A 10286-nucleotide genomic window follows, 5' to 3' on the forward strand; every position below is an offset into this window, starting at 1 on the left:
CCGGGGACGGCTGCTACCCATAAATAAAGTCAATGCTTACATTAGGAAGAAGCATTGCGCAATGCCAAATAAAAGAAAGAAAGCAAGAGAGAAAGAAAGAAAGAAAGAAAGAAAGAAAGAAAGAAAGAAAGAAAGGAAGAAAGAAAGAAAGAAAGAAAGAAAGAAAGAAAGAAAGAAAGAAAGAAAGAAAGAAAGAAAGAGAGCACTAGATCAGGCACGCATTCACAAAGCTTTGCTTCCTTCCAATTTCCCGATAGGGCAAGGATTCCGGATTTTATTTTTCATCTCAAACCTTCCCTCTCGCCTTTAATTTGCAATGACCCCGAATTAAGGTTGTTATATGTGGGCTAAGGCTCACAGAAAGGACACACGGTGAGCGGGTCCGCAGCGCAATCTTCGCTATTCTCCACACGAACCCCACCTGCCGTTTGTTTACGCCAACTGCTTTGAGCATGCAACAACTGACGAGAGCAAGCATACAGCGTTTGTGGTGGTAGCCCCATCATTGTAGCTGCGCCTGCCCGTAGCAATCTATAATTTTAATTAAGGTTTTGCGCTGCTTGCGGAAGCTAGCTGGGTCACTTCACATCGTTTAGAGCACTTTCATAGTAGGCGCATAATTTCAGAAAAAGTTATGTGAGAAACTTACGCCACAGCTACTGCTGAAGCTGAAGACCAGAGACTTCTCGCTATCAATCATTTCGCTCTATGGACAGTACGTAACTAGAATTTGAGGTGAAAGCTTACTGCTCTTCAATAGTAGAGCATGCAGTGCTGTAAATCGACCACCAATTTCCCAAACAAATGAATACGAGAATTCCCAATCACAAGCCAACTAACCTATTTACTAGACAAGCGGCGCGGCTTATCGCAGTCCCGCGATAGAGTGCATATTGTATTAAATGAAATAGCGTAAGCTTGGTAATGTTGCTATATACCGTCGAAGACAGGCGCTGTCTTCGTCGGCTGTCACTCGGTCCTTGCCGTCTGTTGTGCGTGTTTGATGCTGAAAATACACTAAATGGTTTACCATGTGTTTTATACCTGGCGACAACTTTCTGTGGCAGCACAGCGAAATCTGCCGAGCCGGAGCGTACACTTTTTCACTACGCTGCTGCATGTAGTCCACGAAAGTAATTCTTTCTAGAATACGTCGGATAAAGGAAAACTAAGTAGCTATTTCTTTCCTTTTTATGTTCAATAATTTTTGCATTGCGAGCTAGCTATACCGTGAGGGATTTTCATCTTTTTTCTGTTTCTTTTCTCCGGTGTTGATTTCGCCCTTTTCCATCCACTTAATAAAGATGGCGCTGATGGGTCGAAGCAGACACTCTTCGACACTTGTAAACGAGTGTAAGCGATTGTTCTTCAGTTGATAAGTATTCATCGAACAGAATTAAAACAAAAACACAGATGTGATTCGAAAGATTTTGTTGTCCGCATACGATGACGTGGAAATGATTTGTATTGTACACAACTGAGACCACCAGTTCAAGTGCACCTCTCTCATTGCGATACCCACATTCACTCTGGCCACCTGGTAGTTTTCAGCTAGGCCACCAGCTTGAAGGCAGGAGTGCGATTGCCTACAGTAAATGACAGAAATGACGCATTTGATAAATTGCTTTGCGTACACGGTCCGCATTTTGGGATCCTCATTGTCACTGATACAAACACGTCGAAGATGGCGTAGTGTAGCACTGGACGCATCAGCGTTATGGCGGGAGGCGTTACTACAAGAGCGATGAGAGCGCTTTACCATGATACAATTCCCAGCATGCTTGGACTGTGCATCGCTTTCTCTATTTTTTACAGCGAAAGCTGTTATGAGATCATTTAAGCGGCCGTTTTTGGCGCCGTAGTTGTGCGCCGCCGCCGGTGTCCATAAGAACGATCGCTCGAAATAAGAAAAAAAATTCCAGGATGGAACGAGGTTCGAACCTGGGCCATCTGCGTGGGAGCCCAGTATTCAACCTCTGAGCCATGCCGGTGCTTGAAACTGCTTTGCAAAAAGACCCTATACAGGCTTCATGTCGGGAAGGAACCACATTAACATATGCAATATAGCGTGGTAGAAGAGTAAAATAAGCACCAAGCGTCGAACAACGCGAATTCTGTAACGAGGCGTCACACAATGCGAATTACGCAACCAGTAGGTTGTTAACTGATTCCAACCAAATACAAAGGGCTCCGCCATAATTCTTCATCGTCATCAGGCACAGCAGCAACAAAGTGTGCATAATGCCTTACATGCGTTTAGCAGGTACCACGGCTCTCCGTAGAATGACGAAAAATGGCATAGTGCCTGCTTCCCTACTTGTCAAAATTACAATGAGTTATAAGGTAGTGGGTACGTCGCAAGTGCACTTGTATTGGTTGCCAAGGAAGCCTATACGCGCATGATCCATTTCCTCGGGGTCTCTATAAAATTCTTCGCCCCCCCCCCTCTCTGCAACGTCAATGTAGGTTATACAGCATGGCGGGTAAGGGAAATAGCGACCGGGCGTCACCCAATGCAAATTACATAGCTGGTGGGCCATTTATATCTTGCAATCCATTACAAAGGGATCAGCCATAATTCTCCATCGTCATCCGTTGTCGCTTCAACAAAGTGCACATAATGCCTTACAGACGTGTAGCTGGCGCCTCGTTTCTCCTCAGAATGACGAATATTGGCTTAGTAGATGCTTCCCAACCTCACGAAAATTGTGATCTATGGCGTAGTGGGTACCATGCAGTGTACTTGTATTAGTAGCCCCAAGAGGGCATACAAGGGCTCTAGAAACGCCGCTCTTCTAGCTTTCGCTGTGACTGTGCTGCGGTTTCAGCGCAGGCCTGGCGTTTTTTATATGGGATGCGCTAGGCTGTGACGGACACCGTGATATCGATTAAACTCTTTATAGCGTGCCTTTCTCTACGGAAAAAAAAGTTGGGGGGTGGCAGGGGCAGCATTGCACAGTGGTGCGAAGAATGAAGAAACAGCAGAGCCGGTGGCGTTCCCCTCCACCTTTCCCTCGCCCTCACCCTCACTTTCCTTACCCTCCTCTCCACCATAAGTTGCGCTATCCTAATGGCGCCGGTGGTGGCGCTGGTGATTAGCTAGACCGCTATGTTATTGCATATGCGGACGCTCACAATGCAACAAAACTGAGAAAATGGTTTGTTGTCTTCACGTAGAGTTTTCAGTTCTGTAATTCCCGCATTGTCGTCGTGTTTTTTTTTTCGCAGGGAAGACTGCTGGATTCAATAACTCAGGGTGTTACGTCCCGTCGTAATGCAGAATATTCTGTACAAGCCCGAGTGGTCTAGTGCAGGCGTTCTCAAACTTTCTTACTTTGGGGAATACCAACAGATTTTCGAGAGTGCCGTGGAACCCCTTTATTTTTTTTAGCATGAAGACACTTGAAAGCGTAGGGGTTGGGGTGGGGAGGGGGGTTTCGGCGATAACGCCGCACGACGCTCGCAGCCACAGTATTACCAGTGCCCGCGTTGGACCGTTCTCTTTCCTTTATTATCGAAGGACATGCATATTGATGTAGAACTTTCGATAACAGACGAGGCAGCCTAACGTTTGCGCGCGTGACGCTAGCGCCAGATGCTCCACTGTTGGGCCGATGAAAGCCTCGAACGTCGTCGGCTCGCCCGCGAAAGCGACTGCGCGCTGCCGCGCGCGCGTTGTCGGCGGAGCGCGTGCATCCGGTGATTGCGTTTTCAAGTTGCAAGGAAAGCCGCGTTATTCCACAAGTCCGTACGCACCGTTCTTGTACGGCGCAGTGCCCCATCAGACTTGAGAAGATTATAAGCAATAAGGTGAACTGTGCAACTGCTTATTCAAGGGAAATGCACAAGGAAAACAAGCGCCAAGCTTTACGCAGATTCAAATGGTAATTTATTTTGCGCGCCTTATGTCGTCCCATCTCGTCGCTCCCATTCAGTAACTTCAGCGAAGTGCGGGCGCTCAAGCTACTGAAATTTTTCTGTTTATTTCAAGCGCCTAAAGAGGGAAACGCGTAAAGAGACGTATATATATATACGTCGCTGTGTGTGTGTGTGTGTGTGTGTGTGTGTGTGTGTGTGTGTGTGTGTGTGTGTGTGTGTGTGTGTGTGTGTGTGTGTGTGTGCATATATTATGAGACGATATATATATATATATCCGCCACGGTCCAGTGGTTATGCTGCTCGACTGCTCACGCGAAGGTGACGGGATCGAATACCGGCCGCGGCTGCCGCATTTTGATCGATCATCTCATTCATTTTCATTTATTAATACTGTCAGCCCTGTTGTAAAGTTATTACGTACAGGAGTGGAAGGTGCATTGTAATATTATCATGCACTGAATGCACGTAGATTATGCTATATTATATAGATCCCCGGTATATATATATATATATATACATATATGTATATATATATTATATATATATATATATATATATATATATATATATATATATATATATATATATATATATATATATATATATATATATATATATATATATATATATATATATATATATATATATAGCGAGAGAGAGATATTATGAGACGACGCCCAGTTCAGTAATCGAAAGGTTATATTTCAATGTAGCAACGGCGTGAGTCCAAAGCGGCGCAGCCCGCGTGACAAACGAAGCTGATGATTACAATGGTTTCTGTACAGATGAAGATGAACTATATAGTCAGCGCTCACACTATTTTCCCCCTTCGCGAAAGCGGGCAGCAGGTTAAGGGTAGGAACGCCGAATATAAGATTTCAGGCGAGAGACATGAGCGATCTCGGTGCTGCGGCCACGACGATCAATAGCCGTGCTGGCTGGAGCGACGCGATAGTTAACGGCAGATGTCCTTTGCAGCACGATGTACGGACCGAGATATCTATGACGAAATTTCACAGAGCCCAGGGGTACGAACAGGTGTCCACAGGAGGACTTCGTCGCCTGGACGGAACGAAACAACTCGACGTTTCGCGTCAAAACCGACTTTCCTCTTGTCCTGAATGGCAGCAGTGTTGGCGCGGGCAATTTCACGGCAGCGAGCGACGCGAGCAGCGATCTCTTCTGGAAGGGACGAAGATAGAACAGAGGGCGTGGATAAAAATGTGGTGTCCAGAACAAAAGTCGGCTCACGGCGAAACACGAGGAAGAACGGGCTGTATTTCGTCATTCGTTGTATGGCAGTATTATATGCAAACGTGACGAAAGGGAGTACAGTGTCCCAGTTTTTGTGATCTGGCTGAACATACACGGATATGATGTCGGACAAAGTTCGGTGAAAACGCTCTGTAAGACCATTTGTTTGCGGATGATATGCTGATGTGGTCTTATGGACGGTGTTAGAGGCCTGAAGGACTTCAGCAAAAACATGGGAATGAAATGTCTTGCCACGGCCACTAACGAGAACACGAGGGGCACCGGGGCGCAAAATAATGGCGCGCAGGACAAAATCGGCTACTTCCGAGGTAGCACCAGAGGGAAGAGCTGCAGTCTCCGCGTAGCGAGTTAGGTGGTCCATGGCAGTAACAATCCAGCGGTGACCGGGTGGCGTAAGCGGGAGGGGTCCGTATGAGTCGATGCCCACGAAGTCAAAGGGAGCGGACGGGCACGGCAGAGGTTATGAAGGGCCTGCGGGAATAGATGTAGTACGTTTTCGGTGTTGGCATGACGCGCAGGAACTGACGTACTTGGCCACACTTGTTGAGAGGCCAGACCAAAAGTACCGAGTTTTGATGCGCTCGTAAGTCTTGTGAAAACCCAAGTGGCCAGCTGTCGGGTCGTCGTGCAGGGCTTGTAAACCTGGAGACGAAGTGAACGAGGGACGACTGGAACCCATTGGTTACCGAGAGGGTGGTAAATTTGCCTACATAACGTTCAATTTCGAAGATTAAAACGTTCAAGCTGTCGTCTTAAGCGGCTGTTGGGGTCACGGGATAAGCCAGTAAGCCGATCGATGATTGTGCGGCAGTGTGTATCTGCATGTTGGAGCGAGGTGAGATCTGTGGTTGAAAGAAGGTCCACTGAGCAACGGACTCTTTCGGACTAACGGCCGTGTGCTTCATCGCTTGGCTGCTCGGTGATGAACAAATTGAAGGCGACACTTGGGCGCTTGACGAGATCGGGCACCGCGACAAAGCGTCCGCATCTTGGTGTTGCCGACCCGACCTCTATGTGACACTGTAGTCATACTCTTGCAAACGCAGTGCCCAGCGGCCAAGGCGTCCCGACAAATTCTTGAGTGACGATAACCAACAGAGCATGATGGTCAGTGTCGATTGTGAAATGCCGGCCGTATAAATAAGGGCGAAATTTTTGTACGGACAACACGACGGCGAGGCATTCTTGTTCGGTGATGCTGTAATTTCGCTCAGCAGGAGAAAGAGTGCGGCTCGCGTAGGCCACGACTTGTTCTTCGGAAGCGTGGTTTCGCTGCACCAGGACGGCACCAATGCCGTGTCCACTTGCGTCAGTGTGTAGGACAGTAGACGCTGCAGGGTCGAAATGACGAAGCACTGGCCGCGATGTGAGTCATCGCTTGAGGGTGTGAGAAGCGGCTTCGCATTCATCCGACCAGGCAAAAGGTGCGCTCGCGGTCAGAAGCATGTGCAAAGGAGCTGCAATAGTGGCAAAATCACGCACAAAGCGGCAGAAGTACGACGCTAAGCCGAGGAAGCTGCGGAGGTCTTTAGGTGTGGTTGGTGTAGGAAAGTGCAGTACTGCAGCAACCTTGTCGGGATCGGGCTCCATGCCATGTCTGCTGACAACGTGACCTAATACCTTGATGCTGCGGCTGGCAAACCGACACTTCTTAGTGCTTAGCTGGAGACCGGCCTTAGCTAGTGTAACATTTGCAGTGCTCGCCCTCTTTCCACGTCGGGGCTTTCTGATAACATTGCCCCGCTTGCTGTTATCCTCCTGTTTTCTTTTCTTTCATGCCAGCCTGCGATTGGCTGCGTAGCGCTTAAAAAACGCGTCGCAAGGTGAATAAACTGGGATTGTCTTCCTGGCACTGCTTGAGTCGTCTCTTTCCTGGGCCGGCTGTCGTCCAGCCGCCGAATACGTAACACTAGACAGGTCAGAACTTTGTCTAGCTGTTCCAGTAGCTGTGAGAAGCTGGACGAAAAGATGACGATGTCGTCCAGGTAGCAAACGCAGGTCTTCCATTTTAATCCACGCAATACCGTATCAATCATTCGTTCGAATGTGGCATTGCAGAGGCCAAAAGGCATTACATTGAATTCAAAGAGTCCATCAGGTGTGGCAGATGCAGTCTTCTCTTTATCGGACTCGTGCATCGGGATCTGCCAATAACCAGAGCGCAAGTCGAGGCTCGAAAAGTACTCGGCACCTTGTAAAGTATCAAGAGCGCCGTCGATCCGAGGCATACGATAGACGTCCTTACGAGTAATATTGTTCAGCGCTCTATAATCAACGCAAAATCGCACCGAGCCATCCTTTTTTTTAACGAGCACAACAGGAGAAGACCACGGGCTTGCCGAATGCCTGATAATGTTGCGTGCGAGCATGTCGTTGACTTGTTCTTCTATAACATTGCGTTCAGAAGCTGATACACGGTAAGGGCGGCGACGAATGACACGAGATCCGTCTCTGTCGATGCGATGAGCGGCCACTGTTGTTTGACCAAGGCCATCGGAACAAACGCCAAAGCAAGTGTTGTGTTTCATTAATATAGTCAGCAAGGCATCAGTCTGGGTCGGATTGAGATCTGTACTCAAAGTGGTCTTTAGAGCACGCGATGAACCTTCCGCGGGAGTACACTGTGGAAATGACGAGTCAGATGAAACAGTGACGACACATACCGGTGCTTCTTCGGTAATGCTGGCAACAGTAGTCCCCTCTGGCAGCAGTAGGGCTTCTCGCGTCGTGTTGTAGGCGGTGATGCTTGCATAACCACGTGTGAACCGCACTAGACAAGATGCAATGGCGATGCCTCGAGAAATACAGCGCTGGCAAGCTATAACCACCGCGTCGCCATCTATAACGTCTCGTGACCTGATCGTAAGTACACGTTCTTGCCCTGAAGGCAGGAGAAAATCCGCATCTGTGACAAGGTTGGGCGGTGAAAAATTCGCAGCAGAAGAAAGCTCAGTGTCCGTAATACGAATGAGAGGTTGACCGCACGAAATGACAGCCGACGAAGCCGATAGCAAGTCCCAGCCTAAGATTATCTGATGAGCGCATGAAGAAAGCACAGCCAGCTGTACATGATGGCTAACTCCGTCGATGAGAACGCGCGCAGTACACTGTCCGGTCGGGCAAATGGGATTGTCATTAGCGCCGCATAACATGGGACCGACATCAGGAGTTTGCACTTTCCGTAGACGAAAACACAATTCGCGGTTAATGACTGAAATTGCGGCTCCAGTGTCTACAAGGGCGTCAACACAAACACCTTCCACACAAACAGGCAGTAAATTTGCTGGGCGAGACGGAGGAGTTGTGACGTTTTGATAACGAGCAGTTTCCCCTCCAAAAACTGCAGCTTAGTGGCTGTCCAGAGAGATCGGAACAGGACGCAAGGGTGATGTCGTACGCCGAAATGGTGACGAAGAACGGCGACGAGGTGAACGAGAAGGACGAGGCATGGCTTAGGACAGTGGAGGCGAGGGCGACCGACGTGAGGAGGATGGTGTTGGGTAACAGATGTCTCAGCTTGCGACTGCTTCTGCGCAGAGCCGCTAGACGGAGCGATCAAGGCGACGGTGAGTTAAGGCAAATTTATATACATATATACAGAGGCGTTACATATTCGGCGCTGGGGCCGACAGCTTATTGGGCTCGCACAGCGGTGCGACGACGACCCGGGATTTCTTCGTTCGCTGTCTCGCAGCCTCTCTCTCTCCGCGCAGCTTGGTTCTTTTATAGCCCTGGGCGATCGCTTGCATCAGCCAGGAGCTCGAAGCCTCCAATCAGGAACCGCCGTTGGTCGCTGGCTCGAACCGGATCCGCGGATGAGAGGGCTTGCCGCACGTTACGGGAGAGATTTCCTTCGGTTGCGTCAGACGCAGCGCCGGAGTTGCCGGGGATTGCGTGAGGCTCCCGCCTCGTTGCATCAGCTGGTGTTGACGCTGGTTGCGTCAGACGAATCGCCGGAGTTACCGGTGATTGCGTAATACTCCCGCCTCGTTGCATCAGCGGGTGTTGATGCTGGTTGCGTCAGACGTTTTACCAGCTTGAATGCCTTGTCGAAGCAAGGAAGTTTGGGTTGGGAGCCCTGGCATAACAATGGATACGGTGCTGGAGCGTAGGCATCAGATCTAGGGACGAAGTCTCTTTCATAAGCAGAACAGCCACGTCGTTCATCCTGCTGACGGCGGCGGCAGAAACGGGATATATGGCCCCGTATGCCACAGTAGAAACAGACGGCGCGCGAAGAACGCCAGGTAGAGTAGTGTGGTTGCACTGGTGCCTTAGCTGCCATCGACGCCAAATGGTCGCATCACACGTTCGCAGGCGCAAATGAAATTGGTGCAGGGACCTGTGTTGTAACTTCTGCGTACGAATGCACACAAAAGAGTACAGTAGGCGGGGCACGTGCGACGCTTGCCATCGATGCCAGTTCGTCCTTGATAATATCACGCGGGTTGGGAGGAGGAGAACGGATAGACGAAGTGGCTGTATTGCCCGGAACAAGGCCGAGAATTTCCTCTCTGTCAATGGTGCTGATCAGGGCTCGTAATTCATGTTCTCCAGTAATGCGACCGACATAGGAGGCGTGTGGAAGGCGCATGGAATAGAGCACGTCCAGGCGATGGCATGTGGTGATGATGTCCTGAACTGCATTTGGGCTCTGAATGACAAGATCATTGAAGGTCACAGAGTTCACGCCTTTCTATATGTGACGGATGCGATCGGCCTCCGTCATATCACTTTGGGCACGGCGACAGCGATCCAGAACGTCTTCAATATATGACGTATATGACTCGTCGGGCCCTTGGATGCTGGTTGCGAGCTTCTGTTTTGCTACCTCAGAGCATCCTGCAGATGTGCCAAATATCTGATTGAGTTGCGCCGTGAACGCTGCCCAATCAGGAAAGTCGCTTTCATGGTTGTAGAACCAGGTTTTAGCCACTTCCTTGAGGTGAAAAGGAACGTAGCGTAGTTTGTAGGCCTCGTCCCAATGGTTACAAACACTGGTTCTGTCATAATTGTCGAGCCAGTCCTCGACGTCTTCATCGCGAACGCCTCAAAATACCGTAAGGTCTCGTTGCGACGTACTCACTGTGGTAGTTAGCCCAACTGGCTGAGGCAGAAGTGGTGGTGCGGCA

Source organism: Rhipicephalus sanguineus, chromosome 9, assembly GCF_013339695.2.
Source record: "Rhipicephalus sanguineus isolate Rsan-2018 chromosome 9, BIME_Rsan_1.4, whole genome shotgun sequence".
Classification (NCBI taxonomy): domain Eukaryota; kingdom Metazoa; phylum Arthropoda; class Arachnida; order Ixodida; family Ixodidae; genus Rhipicephalus; species Rhipicephalus sanguineus.